General features: G+C 42.5%; 1 long non-coding RNA gene across 1 annotated transcript; it reads left to right on the forward strand.

Annotated features, from left to right (window-relative positions):
• The first annotated feature begins 6,409 nt into the window (after positions 1-6,409).
• LOC142170634 (uncharacterized) lies at positions 6,410-15,342 on the forward strand. Its single transcript, XR_012699887.1, has 2 exons — positions 6,410-7,013; positions 15,058-15,342. It is a non-coding gene; the product is annotated as an uncharacterized LOC142170634 (long non-coding RNA).
• Positions 15,343-15,762: the final 420 nt, after the last annotated feature.

Below are 15,762 nucleotides of genomic sequence, written 5' to 3' on the forward strand. Positions count from 1 at the left end.
TTCTTTAAAAATCGGGGGTCTTGGCCATTTTCCTCCATTTTTGTCACGACACCGGTTGGCCCTACGTGAACCGTCATGACGGCACCTAGTCTCTACGAATAGGTAAGCCTAAGTTGCGGAAGATAAACCAAATTACGGAAATTAAATGATTTAAAACAGAATTAGAGTAATAAAACAGTGTTTAAAAGTGCCGCTCGGCATACACAATATTTAACTCTCAAACCGATACATACTTCCAAGACCCGGAAACCCATGAATCACAAGCTAAGGATATTACATAGTGCTCTAACTCCCGAATAGTCTAAAACAAATAAATACAGAAGGGTTGTAATTACAAGAGAGAATAGAGCGAGACTCCTCGGTCTGCGGACGCGGCAGATATACCTCGAAGTCTCCGAAGGGTCGCCTCGCCTCAAGGATGGTAAGTCTGAGTCAAGGTACCTGGATCTGCACATGAAAAACATGCTTAGAAAGGGCATGAGTACACCACAGCGGTACTCAGTAAGTGTTACGCCTAACCTCGGTCGGGTAGTGACGAGGAAGGTCAGGGCCCTACTGAGGTTAAATAAATTATAAGGTTCAACAGTGTAGAACATAACAATATAAATAAGTGCAGCAATAAAAGTATCACAAGATAGAAAGGGCAACAACAACTATTACAGAGACAAGGTAAACACAGAAAGAAATACGGTTCAGTATCAAAATAACAATCGGGAATCTCCCAAGATACCGTCCTGTATTCCCAAATATACATATCCAATGGATCTCTCGGGATCCCGTCCCGTAGCCCAACTCATAGTGCGCGGGGATCTACCGGAATCTCGTTTCGTAGTCCCAAATGTAAATACCCAGTACTGGGGGAATCTACCAGGTGCATTCCCGTAGTTCCATGTAACTGTGCAGGGGAATCTACCAAAATCCCACATCCGTAGTCCCAAAATAAATAGGCAAGGGGGAGCTACCGGAATCCCACATCCGCAGTCTCAATATAAATACACAGCAACAACAGGAAAATATTCAGAAATGGCAAATTCCATATTAAGGCAAACAAGTAATTCTAGCCTAGCATGCTGCACAGAATTCAGGTAAGGCAGTTTGAGCAAGTAAAATAATTAAGTCACTTAGACATGCTTTCCTAAGCTAACAACATGTTTAATGGTGCAAGTAATAAAAGCATGAAAAAAAACATACTAGTAATTACTTAATGAAAATTGGATTTCCAATAATTAGCACAAGTACGCACTCATCACCTCACGTACAAGGCATTTCAATTACCAAATATACCAAATCCTAAGGGGAAGTCCCCCACACAAGGTTAGATAAGTCACTTACCTCGAATAGGCTTAATAATCAACCCGAAACCACGCTCTTGCTACGAGTACTCGACTACAAATGTCCCAAATCTATTCAATTCAATTGTATAATGTAAATAACACTTCAAGTCACTGCAAAGAAATTCTAAGCTAATACGCAAAATTAGGTAAAATGACCAAAATGCCCCTTATGCCCACGTCTCAGAATCAGTTAAAATTTATATTTTCAGAATCCTCATACTCTCACGAGTTCATGCATACAAAAATTATCCATATCTAAGGTCAAATTCCCAACCAAAAGTCGAATTTTAGGTCTAAGAACTTTCTTCCAACTTTTTCCCAATTTTCATCTCCAATCCGAAATTAAATGATCAAACTAACTATAGATTGATGTAATATAACTAGAAAGGGTTAAAGAATTGTTACCCAATGATCTTCTCTTCAATTTCCTCTCAAAATTGCCCTCTCTCGAGCTCCAAATCGAATTTTCAACTTTTGAAACTAACCCTCGAAATTTCCTATTTTTGCCCAGCTGTTACCGCATTTGCGGTTCTGGGACCGCTTCTGCGATCCCGTTTATGCGGAACAAGGGTCGCATCTGTGACTTCTCACTTAAAACCACCTTCTGCATTTGCGACTCCCCGTCTGCAAATGCGGTACCGCTCATGCGGAGAACCTACCACTTCTGCAACTCCTGCTTGACCTCTCCCATTCTTCTTCTGCGACCACAGAGCCACTTCTGCAGCCCAGCACCTACGGGACCCAAACTGCAGGTGCAGTTACGACCAAAAACCAGCTGAAGCTGCAATTTCAAAACTCCAAAATGCTTCCGTCAACCATCCAAAATCATCTTGAGGCCCTCGGGACCTCAACCAAACCTACCAACATATCCCACAACTTTATTCAAACTTGTTCCAACCTTCGGAACGCTCAAAACAACATCAAAACACCTATTTTCATCGGATTCAAACCTAAGAATCCCAAAAACTCTAAAAATATGCTTTCGATCAAAAAGTCTATCAAACCTTGTTCGAATGATCTGAAATTTTGCACACACGTCACATTCAACACTATAGAGATACTCCAACTTCCGAAATTCCATTCCGACCCTCGAATCAAAATCTCACTATCGAACGGGAAACTTCAAAATTTGACCTTTCGGCATTTCAAGCCTAAATTAGCTACGGACCTCAAAAATACAATCTGAACACGCCCCTAAGCCCGAAAGCACCCAACGGAGCTAACGGAACCATCATATTTCCATTCCGAGGCTGTCTTCACACTGTTCCGACTACGGTCAACTTTCCAACACTTAAGCTCTCATTTAGGGACTAAGTGTCCCAAAACTATCCGAAATTCAATATGACGACCCTGCCAGTCGTCTCATGATTCAGCGCTCTGTTTTCCCCATTTCTGCTTTGTTATACTTTATTTATCCATGTTATGTGGTATCGGTTTAGTCGGATCGAGTTCGGGAAGGATTTGGTAAGGTTTGAGACACTTAGTCTCTTTAGAGTGAGTTTAAGTTGGAAAAGTCAACCGAAGGTTGACTTATGTGTTATAGGGCTCAGATGTGAGTTCCAATGATTCGAATAGCTTCGGAAGGTGATTTGTAGCTTAGAAACGTGATCGAAATAAATTTTGGAGGTTCGTAGTGGATTTAGGCTTGAATTGGCAAAGTTGATATTTTGGCGATTTCTGGTTGGTAGGCGAGATTTTAATATAGGGGTCAGAATGAGATTCCGAGAGTTTCAGTAGTTCCCTTGTGTGATTTGGGATGTGTGTGAAAAATTTCAAGTCATTTGGACATGGTTTGGGTGGGTTTTTGATCGAAAGCGTAATTTGAATGATTTTAGAAAGTTTGGCTTGAATCCGAGGTGTTTTAGTTGATTTAATGTTGTTTGAGGTGTTTTAATGATTGGAACACGTTTTTATAAGGCATTGGGTTATGTTTGTGCTTTTGGTTGAGGTCCCTGGGGCCTCGGGGTGATTTCGGATGGTTAACGGAGAGGTTGGAATCTTGTTGCAGCGGCTGATATTGCTGCTTCTGGTATTTTCGCACATGCGGTTTGGGGGCCGCAGGTGCAGCACCGCATAAGCAGATATTTGGCCGAAGAAGCGGGAGAGGCTTGAGGAATAGGAAACCGCAAAAGCAGCTAATGGGATCGCATCTGCGGAATCGCAGATGCGAAGGGGCTAACAGATGCGGAATGGTGCGGTAGAGTCAGGAATCGCAGATGCGGTAGAGGGACCGCACCTGCGGAGTCGTAGATGCAGCTAGTGGACCGCAGATGCAGTATTTGGTCCGATAAGTGAATTCTATAGAAGCGGAGGATTTGACTGCATATGAGGTACCGCAGAAGCGGGTTTTGGACCGCAGATGTGGAAAGGCCTGGGCAGAACATATAAGTTATTTCATTTCGCGAAATTGAGCTATTCCACCATTTTGACTTCGGCTTGGGAGTTTTTTGGGCGATTTGAGAGAGGGATTTCAAGGGAACATTGATAAGGTAAGGATTTTGGACCTAAAACACATTTCTATGGTAGTATTTCATGGATTAAGGCTGAAATTAAAGGAATTAAAGGGCTAAAAATGGAGGATTAGGGCTTGAGTTTAAAAGGCCTTAAATTGAGGATTTGAAGGGTCATTTGGACCCCGATTTTGGAATTCTTGATATTCATAGACTCGTGGGAAGATAAGAAATCTATTGGTGTAAAAATTTCTGAATTTCGAGACGTGGAAACGGGGGTCGAGTTTTGGTAATTTTGGGATTTGTGCCCTTTGTTGATTGTTTTCACTTGGGCTTTGTTCCCTTAGCATATATTGATGTACTCGTTCTGATTTTGGGTTGATTCGACGCACGTGGAGGCCTATTCGAGGGGCAAAGGCATTGCGAGCTAGAGACTTAGCCGGTTCAAGGTGAGTAATGGTTGTAAATGATGTTCTAAGGGATTGAAACCCCGAATTGCACATCGTAGTGCTATATTGAGCTGAGGCACATGCTTGATGACGAGCGTGGGGTCGTGCACTATTGGGGATTGTGACTTTGTCCATCCCGATTGATGAGTTTACTGCGTATTTGATTGAAAACTATTTGCTATCATCATTATTTGGGCCGAATGCCATATTTGGGCCTAGTGCCAACTAGTTGAACCCTTCGGGGATTTTTATTGATATCTTCCTCACTGTTTTGACCTTATACTTGAACTCAGTCATGTTAATTTCCACTGTTTTACTACTCAACCATGTTGACTTGGTTTTAAGACTTAAATGATATTTTAAATGATGTTTGGGCTGAGAAACACTGTTTTACTATTGCCCGAGAGGCTTGTGATAATTTTGGACTGAGTAAGGTCGGGGGCCTACATTGTGAGGAAACACTGATACTGATTTGAGGCCGAGGGCTTGAGATATGTATGCCACGAGGTGGCTTGATTGATATGAGGCCGAGGTCCTAGATTTGATGCCACGAGATGGCTTGTTACTGCGCTTGGGTCGTAAGGGGCCCATCTAGGAGTCTGTACACCCCCAATGAGCGTAGGTACCTATTATGATGTGATATTGAGTCCGAGAGGCTGGTACTGATCTGGGATGTTGCCCGAGGGGCGGATTTGTTGATACTGTGCCCGAGGGGCGAACTTCTATTTGTTTACTTTCCCTTAATTATCTGTCAAATTACCTGTTTACTGGTTGAAAGAGGGTTTTACTTGAATTTTACTAGTTTTACTGATTTTAAGTGATTTTACTGCTTTGTTATAGAAGGCCTTGCGCTTTACGTGTTTTCTTACTTTCAATCGTTATTTATATTTGTTACTCACTGAGTTGGAGTACTCACTTTACTCCCTGCACCCCTGTGTACAGATTCAGGCGTAGCTAGTCCCGCTCACGAGCGCTAATTCATTCCAGCTTCAGGCGGATCTTGAGGAGTCTTTAGGTAGCTGTTGGCGTTCGCAGCTTGGAGCTCCTCCCTATCTCTTTTCCTTATGTCCTTAGTTCAGTGTTAAACGTTGTAGTTACATTTGAGTATTCAGTGTTGTTAGATGCTCGTGACTTGTGACACCCCGGTTAGGGCTGTATTAGGTTGTTCTTCATCGTATTTATGATATTATCTGCTACTTTGAATTGTTTATTCATGTTTCGACTCCGGTTAGGAGGCCTTGGCACAGATCTTATCAGTTTGCACTGGCCTATCTCTGGCGGTTTTAGACACTACAGCCGCAGCTACTTCACAGGCCGGGGGAGGCAATCAGACTCCTGCCGCTCGCACACCTGAGCAAGTCGTGCATGGACTTCAGACGTCGGGGGCGCATTCAGCCCAACCGGTTGCAGCTGCTCATGACTATGTGGTTCCTGTCATGCCGGAGGATGAGCAGCGTAGGTTGGAGAGATTTGGTAGATTGTAGCCTCTGACCTTTGTAGACATGTAAATTTTGCCCCTCCCCAAAATTTTACACATCTTAGGGTTTATATATTTCTTTTTGGTCTAATTTGCTATTTTTACTAGTTTGAACTCTTTTGCTCTATCTTATCTTAAAAAATAAAAATAAAAACTACAAAAATTATTCTCCCTTATTTTAGCTAGTTGATATTTTGTATAGTTAGTTTTACTCCTGAAAAATACAAAATAGCCTTGACATTTTATTTTTCAAAAAAGATAAGAAGAAATTTCAAAAAAAAGTATAATAATATATTTACTTAGTTTAGTATTAAGTTGTAGGTTTTTTTTAATATATGGTATTTAAATTACTTTAACATAGCTATGTTAATTTATATATATATATATATATATATATATATCAAATAATATTAATTTACTTTAACATAGCTATCTTAATTTCCTTTTAATATTTCATGTTATTTAGATAAATAGTACTTTTATTTAATATTAAAAAGAATGAAAAATGAAAAAAAAAAAACACAAAACAAACAAAGGGATTGAAACAAAAAACAAGAAAAGCAAAGAAATGATAAAGAGTAACAAAGTTTGGAAAAAACAGAAGGAGGAAACTGAAGAAAGAAAAGGAACGAAAGAAATCAAAGGAATATTTTAATGGTCCCCATTTTCTATCTTTCCTCCAAAATCACGTGTCCACCTAACAGAATTGGATTCCCTTTATCATTTTTCTGACATTTTCTTTTAGAGGGGAACTACACATTAGTTTTCTCCCCAAGATATAGAAGATATAAAAATCATACAAAGAGAGAAGAAAGAACGCCTAAAAAAATCTGCAGAAGGCTGACAGGCAGTGCCGCAAATTCTAAAAAAGGACCCCCCTGCCCGCCATTCTTCTTCATTGTTGACGACCCAAAAAAAAACACGTCGGCCATCTTCTTCTTTAGCAAAGAAACAGCACCAATCCTGAGTTTAAAAACCCCAGCGGCAGAACCCCTCTACTCCACCAGCCATCACCTCCAGCCGAGCAACAACACCATGAACACCAGCAAAATTGCAGCAAAGAGCAGTCCAAAAAAAAGACTGAAAACGACCACCATTTTCAAATCTAAAACACCTCAAACCACCTCTGAAACAACTGGAGCTTGGTCGACTTTCTTGAGTCGGGTTCGAGTTGGGGGCAACAAGTGGGTTTCGTTAGAACTGTAGTTGATCGCCTGAAGTTTCCGCGATCCGAAAGGCTCCGTTTGAAAGCTGTCAGATAATTGAGCTACTGTAATTAAAGTTCACAGTCATCTACATAAAGGTTCAGCTTCTTTCTATTTTATTTCCTCTTCAATAATTTGGGTCATCGTATTTCGGTTTAACTTTAAGTTTTAGAGGATTGAACTTTGTTTATGAGTGCTTATGTTTAGTTCATCATTTTACTTAGCATCGTTGAAAATCCTGAATGAGTATTGAGTGTTTTATTTCAAATTTGTGGATCACAGAACTTTTATTTTGGTTTTGTATATATTTATTTATTTGTTTGTTGGGTCTCAAAATGACAATATACACTTATCATAAATCTTGCAAGCATGTACTAAGTTGTCAAAGTTGTTTTCAATCATATCGTCCATTTGTTTGATAGCTCCATTTTAATTAAACGCATATGGCTTGAAGCGAGGAACCCTCTGTTGACGTTGTAGCAATTATCTGTATTCACATACCATTGTTTTAGTCATTGGTCTTATCTTCCCTTATTTAGAATAGTTTATTTTATTTGCAACTTCTTAAATGATAATTTTTTTAATCTAATAAATAATCTCTTTAATTACAATAATATCTAAATGTTACACTTATTCACAATACATCCATAAATCACAAACGATGTAGCTGGCTTTGGGCGCATTTTAATAAACCATTGTGACTATGGGTATGGTTCCCGTGACATAGTTATGATACCTAATTTCAAATTCGAGTGTGCATTTCATGTGACCCAACTCCAAATCTTAGCAACGTTAAATAAAATGTGTCTCGGACTGCGGGTGCATTTCATGTGGCGTGGTCCAAAGATGTGTTTTGGATGACGTTGAAGTCTTCCCTAAAATATTTGAAAGCGGTTAATAAGTTAAAAATTGCACCATAGGTTTAAAACATGTATTAAAATCAGATAATATGCCAATTGTAATAGTTTAAGCGACCGTGCTAGAACCACGGAATCCGGGGGTGCCTAACACCTTCCCCCGGGTTAACAAAATTCCTTATTCAGAATTTCTATTCGCGGACTGTAAAACAGAGTCAATCTTTTCCTCAATTTGGGATTTGAACCGGTGACTTGGGACACCATAAAATTATCCCATGTGGCGACTCTAAATCTCTAATAAATAAATCCCGTTTTGATTGTCACTTAAATTGGAAAAACTCCCTTTTATACCCCTTTACGGGGGTGTAGGTAAAAAAGGAGGTGTGACAACCTTCAGTGGCACAAAGAGAGAGGATGCCTAGGGCTTCTTGGATAAGTGTTAGAGGATGCTTCGTGTTGCCGGTATTCAGGGGACCAGCGGGGTCGCTTTTACCACCTATCAGTTTTCAGGAGTTGCTTTCACTTGGTGGGAGGATTTTGAGAGGTGTAGGCCTATTGGTGCAGCACCTCTTACCTGGCAGCAGTTCTCTATTCTCTTTTTTGGAAAAGTATGTGCCGCAGGCTCGTAGAGAGGAGCTGCGTAGGCAATTTAAGTGGTTGCATCAGGGGGAGATGACTGTTTCGCCGTATGAGTTGAGTTTCTCTGAGTTGGATCGTCATGCCATCTGGTTGGTCCCGACAGATAGAGCGAGGATTAGGAGGTTTATTGATGGTCTTACTTATTAGCTATGTATTCTCATGACCAGGGAGAGAGTGATTGGTGCTACTCTCGAGGAGGCTGTGGATATTGCCCGTGAGATTGAGTCTATTCGTCGCCAGGAGCGAGAGGAGAAGAGGCCTCGAGGATCTGGCAGTTACAATGGTACTCCTTCGAGGGGTCAATTTCAGCACGGCAGAGGCCGTTCATTCAGTTCTGCTCAACCAGCTTGCCCAGGTTATCATGGGGCATCTTCGGATCATGGTTATCATGGATATTAGCAGGGCCAGTTATCACTCAGCGCCCTTCCAGCTCAGAGTTCATCTCGTGCTCCATCGCTTAGGGCTCTTCTATGCCGAGTGCATCTGCTAGTCACTCCGGTGTGAGGGGTTTCCTTTAGTCCCCTTATCCACCACCTGGGAGTTGTTATGAGTGTGGAGAGATAGGCCACATGTGGAGGCAGTGTCCTTGTCATGTTGCTAGTTCGTCACAACAGAGGGGTCAGTCATCGGCTTCAGTTCCAGTTTCTTTACCACCACCTGCTCAGCCAGCTAGGGGAGGAGGTCAGTCAGCCAAGGGTCACCCTAGAGGGGGAGGTTGATCAGGGGGCGGTCAGGCCCGTTTCTATGCACTCCCAAGCAGACCCGATGTTATCGCTTCAGATGCTGTTATTACAAGTATTATTTCAGTCTGCCACAGAGATATCTCTGTACTATTAGATCCCGGTTCCACCTTTTCTTATGTGTCATCATACTTTTCTCGTTTTTTGGGTACGCCCCATGAGTTTCTTGCTTTACCCGTTCATGTATCTACCCCGGTGGGCGATACTATTATTGTAGACCATGTGTACCGATCGTGTGTGGTGACTATTGGGGTCCGAAGACCCGAGTGGATCTACTACTATTGAACATGGTAGATTTTGATGTTATTTTAGGCATGGATTGGTTATCTCGGTGTCGTTCTAATCTAGACTGTCATGCTAAGACAGTCACATTGGCTATGTCGGGTGTGCCACGGAACGAGTGGCGAGGTGTGACTGATTATGTCCCTAGCAGAGTGATCTCTTTCTTGAAGGCCCAGCTTATGGTTGGGAAGGGTTGTCTTTCGTATCTAGCATTTGTGAGGGATGTCATGCCACCGGACATGGATATTGATTTTGATATTGACCTGGTGCCGGGCACTCAGCCCATTTCTATTCTGCTGTATCGTATGGCACCAGGAGATTTGAAGGAGTTAAAGGAGCAGCTTCAGGAGCTTCTTGATAAGGGGTTCATTCGGCCTAGTGTCGCCAGTTTTGTTTGTAAAGAAGAAGGATGGCACAATGAGAATGTGCATTGATTATAGGCAATTGAATAAGGTAACAATTAAGAACAAGTATTATTTGCCTCGTATTGATGATTTATTCGACCAGCTTCAGGGAGCGAGGGTGTTCTCCAAGATTGATCTCCGTTCAAGTTATCACCAACTGAAGATCAGGGGTTTGGATATTCTTAAGACACCTTTCAAGACCCGATATGGTCATTATGAGTTCTTGGTGATGTCTTTTGGGCTGACCAATGCCCTAGCAGCGTTCATGCATTTAATGAACACCGTGTTCCAGCCTTATCTCGATTTGTTTGTCATAGTCTTCATTGATGATATTCTGGTGTATTCGCGTAGTTAGGAGGAGCATGCGGAGCATTTGAGAGTTGTGTTGCAGAGATTGAGGGAGGAGAAACTTTATGCAAAATTCTCCAAGTGTGAGTTTTGGCTCAGTTCAGTAGCTTTCTTGGGGCACGTGGTGTCCAGCGAGGGTATTCAGGTTGATTCGAAGAAGATAGAGGCGGTTTAGAGTTGGCCCAGATCGTCCTCAGCCACAGAGATTCGCAGCTTTCTTGGTTTGGTAGGCTATTATCGCCGGTTTGTTTAGGGATTCTCATCTATCGCATTGCCCTTGACCAAGTTGACTCAGAAGGGTGCTCCATTTGTATGGTCGGACGAGTGTGAGGAGAGCTTTCAGAAGCTCAAGACAGCTTTGACCACAACTCCAGTGTTGGTTTTACCATCAGTTTCACATTCATATACCGTGTATTGTGATGCTTCGAGAGTTGGAATTGGTTGTGTATTGATGCATGAGGGTAGAGTTATTACTTATGCTTCTCGTCAGTTGAAGCCCCATGAGAAGAACTACCTCATTCATGATTTGGAGTTGGCTGCCATAGTGCACGCATTGAAGATTTGGAGGCATTACTTGTATGGCGTATCTTGTGAGGTGTTCACTGATCATCGCAGTCTTCAGTATTTGTTCAAGCAAAAGGATCTTAATTTGAGGTAGTGGAGATGGTTGGAGTTGCTTAAGGATTATGATATCACTATATTGTACTATCCGGGAAAGGCCAATGTGGTGGCCGATGCCTTGAGCCGAAAGGCAGTGAGTATGGGTAGTTTGGAATATATTCCAGTTGCGGAGAGACTTCTTGCGGTTGATGTTCAGGTCTTGGCCAATCGGTTTGTGAGGTTAGATATTTTGGAGCCCAGTCGGGTTTTGGCTTGTGTGGTTTCTCGGTCTTCCTTATATGAGCGCATCAGAGAGCGCTAGTATGATGATCTGCATTTGCTTGTCCTTAAGGACAGAGTTCAGCATGATGATGCTAGAAATGTGACCATTGATGATGATGGGGTATTGAGGATGCAGGGCCGGATTTGTGTGCCCAATATGGACGGGCTTCGGGAGTTGATTCTGGAGGAGGCCCATAGCTCGCGGTAATCCATTCATCCGGGTGCCGCGAAGATTTATCAGGATTTGAGGCAGCACTATTGGTGGAGAAGAATGAAGAAAGATATTGTGGAATTTGTAGCTTGGTGTCTCAATTGTCAGCAGGTGAAATATGAGCATCAGAGACCGGGTGGTTTGCTTCAGCAGATGGATATTCCTGATTGGAAGTGGGAGAGGATCACTATGGACTTTTTTGTTGGACTTCCATGGACTTTGAATAAGTTCGATGCTATTTGGGTGATTGTGGATCGGCTGACCAAGTCCGCGCACTTCATTCCTATGCATACTACCTATTATTTAGAGTGGTTGGCAGAGATATATATCCGGGAGATTATTCGTTTGCATGGTGTCCCAGTTTCCATCATTTCAGATAGGGGCACTCAGTTTACTTTGCAGTTTTAGAGGTCTGTGCAGCGAGAGTTGCGTACTCAGGTTGAGTTGAGCACAGCTTTTCACCCTTAGATGAACGGGCAATCCGAGCGCACTATTCAGATATTAGAGGACATGTTGCGTGCTTGTGTCATTGATTTCGGAGGGTCATAGGATCAGTTTCTACCGCTTGCAGAGTTTGCTTATAATAATAGCTACCAGTCGAGTATTTAGATGGCTCCATATGAGGCTTTGTATGGGAGGCATTGTAGATCTCCAGTTGGTTGGTTCGAGCCCGGTAAGGCTAGGCTATTGGGGATAGACTTGGTACAGGATGCTTTAGAGAAAGTAAAGGTGATTCAGGAGAGGTTTCGTACAGCACAGTCACGACAAAAGAGTTATGCGGACAAGAAGGTTCAAGAGGTGTCCTGCATGGTGGGTGAGAAGGTCGTGTTGAAGGTTTCACCCATAAATGGTGTTATGAGATTCGGGAAGAAAGGGAAATTGAGTCCGCGGTTCATTGGGCCTTTTGAGGTGCTTCAGAGGATTGGGGAGGTGGCTTATGAGCTTGATTTTCCACCCAACTTGTCGAGTGTGCATCCGGTATTTTATGTTTCTATGCTTTGGAAGTATAATGGGGACCCGTCTCATGTTCTGGATTTCAGCACAGTTCAGTTGGATGATGATTTGACCTATGATGTGGAGCCAGTAGATATTTTGGGTCGTCGAGTTCGAAAGTTGAGATCAAAGGATATAGCTTCAGTGAAAGTGCAGTGGAGAGGTCGGCCCGGGGAGGAGGCTACCTGGGAGACCGAGTGGGATATACGGAGAATATATCCTCACCTGTTTGAAGCTTCAGGTATGTTTCTTGACTCGTTCACGGACGAACGTTTATTTAAGTTAGGGAGGATGTGACAACCCGACCAGTCTTCTCATGAATTACAGCTCTGTTTCCCCATTTTTGCTTTGATATGCTTTATTTATCTGTGTTATGTGGTATCGGGTTGGTCGGATCGAGTTCGGGAAAGAATTGGTAAGGTTTGAGACATTTAGTCTCTTTAGAGTGAGTTTAAGTTGGAAAAGTCACCCGGATATTGATTTATGTGTTAGAGGGCTCGGATATGAGTTTCGATGATTCGGATAGCTTCGGGAGGTGATTTGTGACTTAGGAGCGCGATCGGAATGAATTTTGGAGGTTCGTAGTGGATTTAGTCTTGAATTGGCGAAGTTGATATTTTAGCAATTTTTGGTTGGTAGGCGAGATTTTGATATAGGGGTCGGAATGGGATTCTGAGAGTTGTAATAGTTCCATTGTGTGATTTGGGATGTGTGCACAAAATTTCAGGTCATTTGGACATGGTTTGGTTGGGCTTTTGATCGAAGGTGTAATTTGGAAGATTTTAGAAAGATTGGCTTGAATCCGAGGTGTTTTAGTTGATTTGATGTTGTTTGAGGTGTTTTGATGATTGGAACAAGTTTGTATAAAGTATTGGGTTATGTTTGAGCTTTTGATTGAGGTCTCGGGGGCCTCGGGGTAATTTCAGATGGTTAACGGAGAGGTTGGAATCTTGTTGCAGCAGCTTATATTGCTGCTTCTGGTATTTTCGCACCTGCGATTTGGGGGCCGCAGGTGCGGCGCTGCATAAACGAGATTTGGCCGCAGAAGTGGGAGAGGCTTGAGGAATGAGAAACCACATAAGCGGTTAATGGGATCGCATCTGCGGAATCGCAAATGCGAAGGGGCTCGCAGATGCGGAATGGTGCGGTAGAGTTAGGAATCACAGATGCGGTAGAGGGACCGCACCTGAGGAGTCGTAGATGCGGCTAGTGGACCGCAGATGCGGTATTTGGTCCGGTAAGTGAATTCTGCAGAAGCGGAGGATTTAACTGCATATGCGGTACCGCAGAAGCGGGTTTTGGACCACAGATGTGGAAAGGCCTGGGCAGAACATATAAGTTATTTCATTTCGCGAAATTGAGCTATTCCACCATTTTGACTTCGGCTTAGGAGCTTTTTGGGCGATTTGAGAGAGGGATTTCAAGGGAACTTCGTTAAGGTAAGGATTTTGCACCTAAAACACATTTATATGATAGTATTTCATGGATTAAGGCTGAAATTAAAGGAATTAAAGGGCTAAAAATTGAGGATTAGGGCTTGAGTTTAAGAGTCCTTAAATTGAGGATTTGAGGGGACATTTGGACCCCAATTTTGGTATTCTTGATATGCATAGACTCGTGGGAAGATAAGGAATCTATTGGTATAAAAATTTCTGAATTTAGAGAAGTGGGCCCGGGGGTCGGATTTTGGTAATTTCGGGATTTGTGCCCTTTGTTGATTGTTTTCGCTTGGGCTTTGTTCCCTTAGCATATGTTGACGTACTTGTTCTGATTTTGGGTATATTCGACGTGCGTGGAGGCTGATTCGAGGCGCAAAGGCATCGCAATATAGAGACTTAGCCGGTTCAAAGTGAGTAATGATTGTAAATGATGTTCTGAGGGTTTGAAACCCCGGATTGCACTTCGTAGTGCTATATTAAGGTGAGACACATGCTTGATGACGAGCGTGGGGTCGTTAACTACTGTGGATTGTGACTTGGTCTGCCCTGATTGATGATTTTACCGTGTATTTGATTGAAAACTATTTGCTATCATCATTATTTGGGTTGAATGCCATATTTGGGTCTTGTGCCAACTATTTGAACCCTTCGGGGATATTATTGATATCTTCCTCACTGTTTTGACCTTATACTTGAACTCCGTCATGTTAATTTCCACTGTTTTACTACTCAGCCATGTTTACTCAGTTTTAAGACTTAAATGATATTTTAAATGATGTTTGGGCTGACAAACACTATTTTACTATTGCCCAAGAGGCTTGTGATGATTTTGGACTGAGTAAGGCCGGGGGCCTACATTGTGAGGAAACACTGGTACTAATTTGAGGCCGAGGGCCTGAGATATGTACGCCACGAGGTGGCTTGATTGATATGAGGTCGAGGGCCAAGATTTGATGCCACGAGATGGCTTGTTATTGCGCCTGGGCCTTAAGGGGCCCATCCAGGAGTCTGCACACCCCCAGTGAGCGCGGGTACCCATTGTGATGTGAGATTGAGCCCGAGGGGCTGGTACTAATCTGAGATGTTGCCCGAGGGGCGAATTTGTTGATACTATGCCCGAGGGGAGAACTTCTATTTGTTTACTTTACCTTAATTATCTGTCAAATTACCTGTTTACTAGTTGAAAGAGGGTTTTACTTGAATTTTACTGGTTTTACTGATTTTACTGCTTCGTTATAGAATGCCTTGCGTTTTACGTGTTTTCTTACTTTCAGTCATTATTTACATTTGTTACTCACTGAGTTGGAGTACTCACTTTACTCCCTACACCCCTATGTGCAAATTCAGGCATAGCTGGTCCCGCTTACGAGTGCTGATTCATTCCTGCTTCAGGCGGATCTCGAGGAGTCTTTAGGTAGCTGTTGGCATTCTCAGCCCGGAGCTCCTCCCTATCTCTTTTCCTTATGTCCTTAGTTCAGTGTTAAACGATGTAGTTACATTTGAGTATTCAGTGTTGTTAGATGCTCGTGACTTGTGACACCCCGGTTAGGGCTGTGTTGGGTTGTTCTTCCACGTATTTATGATATTATCTGCTACTTTGGATTATTTATTCATGTTTTGATTGTTTTTGAATGCTTAACTGTAAATAAATTGGGAAATGGGAAGCGTCAGCTGGCCTTGTCTTTACGAGATACGTCATCACTATCGGGTCCGGGTTTGGGGTCGTGACATTCAAAACCGAACATCCTGGCAAATCAAAATAGCAGAAATAAACTCGGGGAAAGCAATTAATAGGGGATCGGGGCGTAAATTCTTAAGACGACCGGCCGGGTCGTCACAATTTTACTCTTGTTTGGGCGATTTTTGGAGAGCTTCAAGAGAGGGATTTCATCATCAAACATGAGGTAAGTTAATTTCACCCCTTGTGAGTTAAATGCATGGTTTTGTTATGGATTTGAGCATGAAAATTGGTAGAAACTTGGGGTTGAGGGAAAACCTAGAAAATTGATATTCTTGAATTTTGACCACGATTTTGGGTATGAAATTAGGAGA

The sequence above is a fragment of the Nicotiana tabacum genome, chromosome 16 (assembly GCF_000715075.1).
Source record: "Nicotiana tabacum cultivar K326 chromosome 16, ASM71507v2, whole genome shotgun sequence".
Classification (NCBI taxonomy): domain Eukaryota; kingdom Viridiplantae; phylum Streptophyta; class Magnoliopsida; order Solanales; family Solanaceae; genus Nicotiana; species Nicotiana tabacum.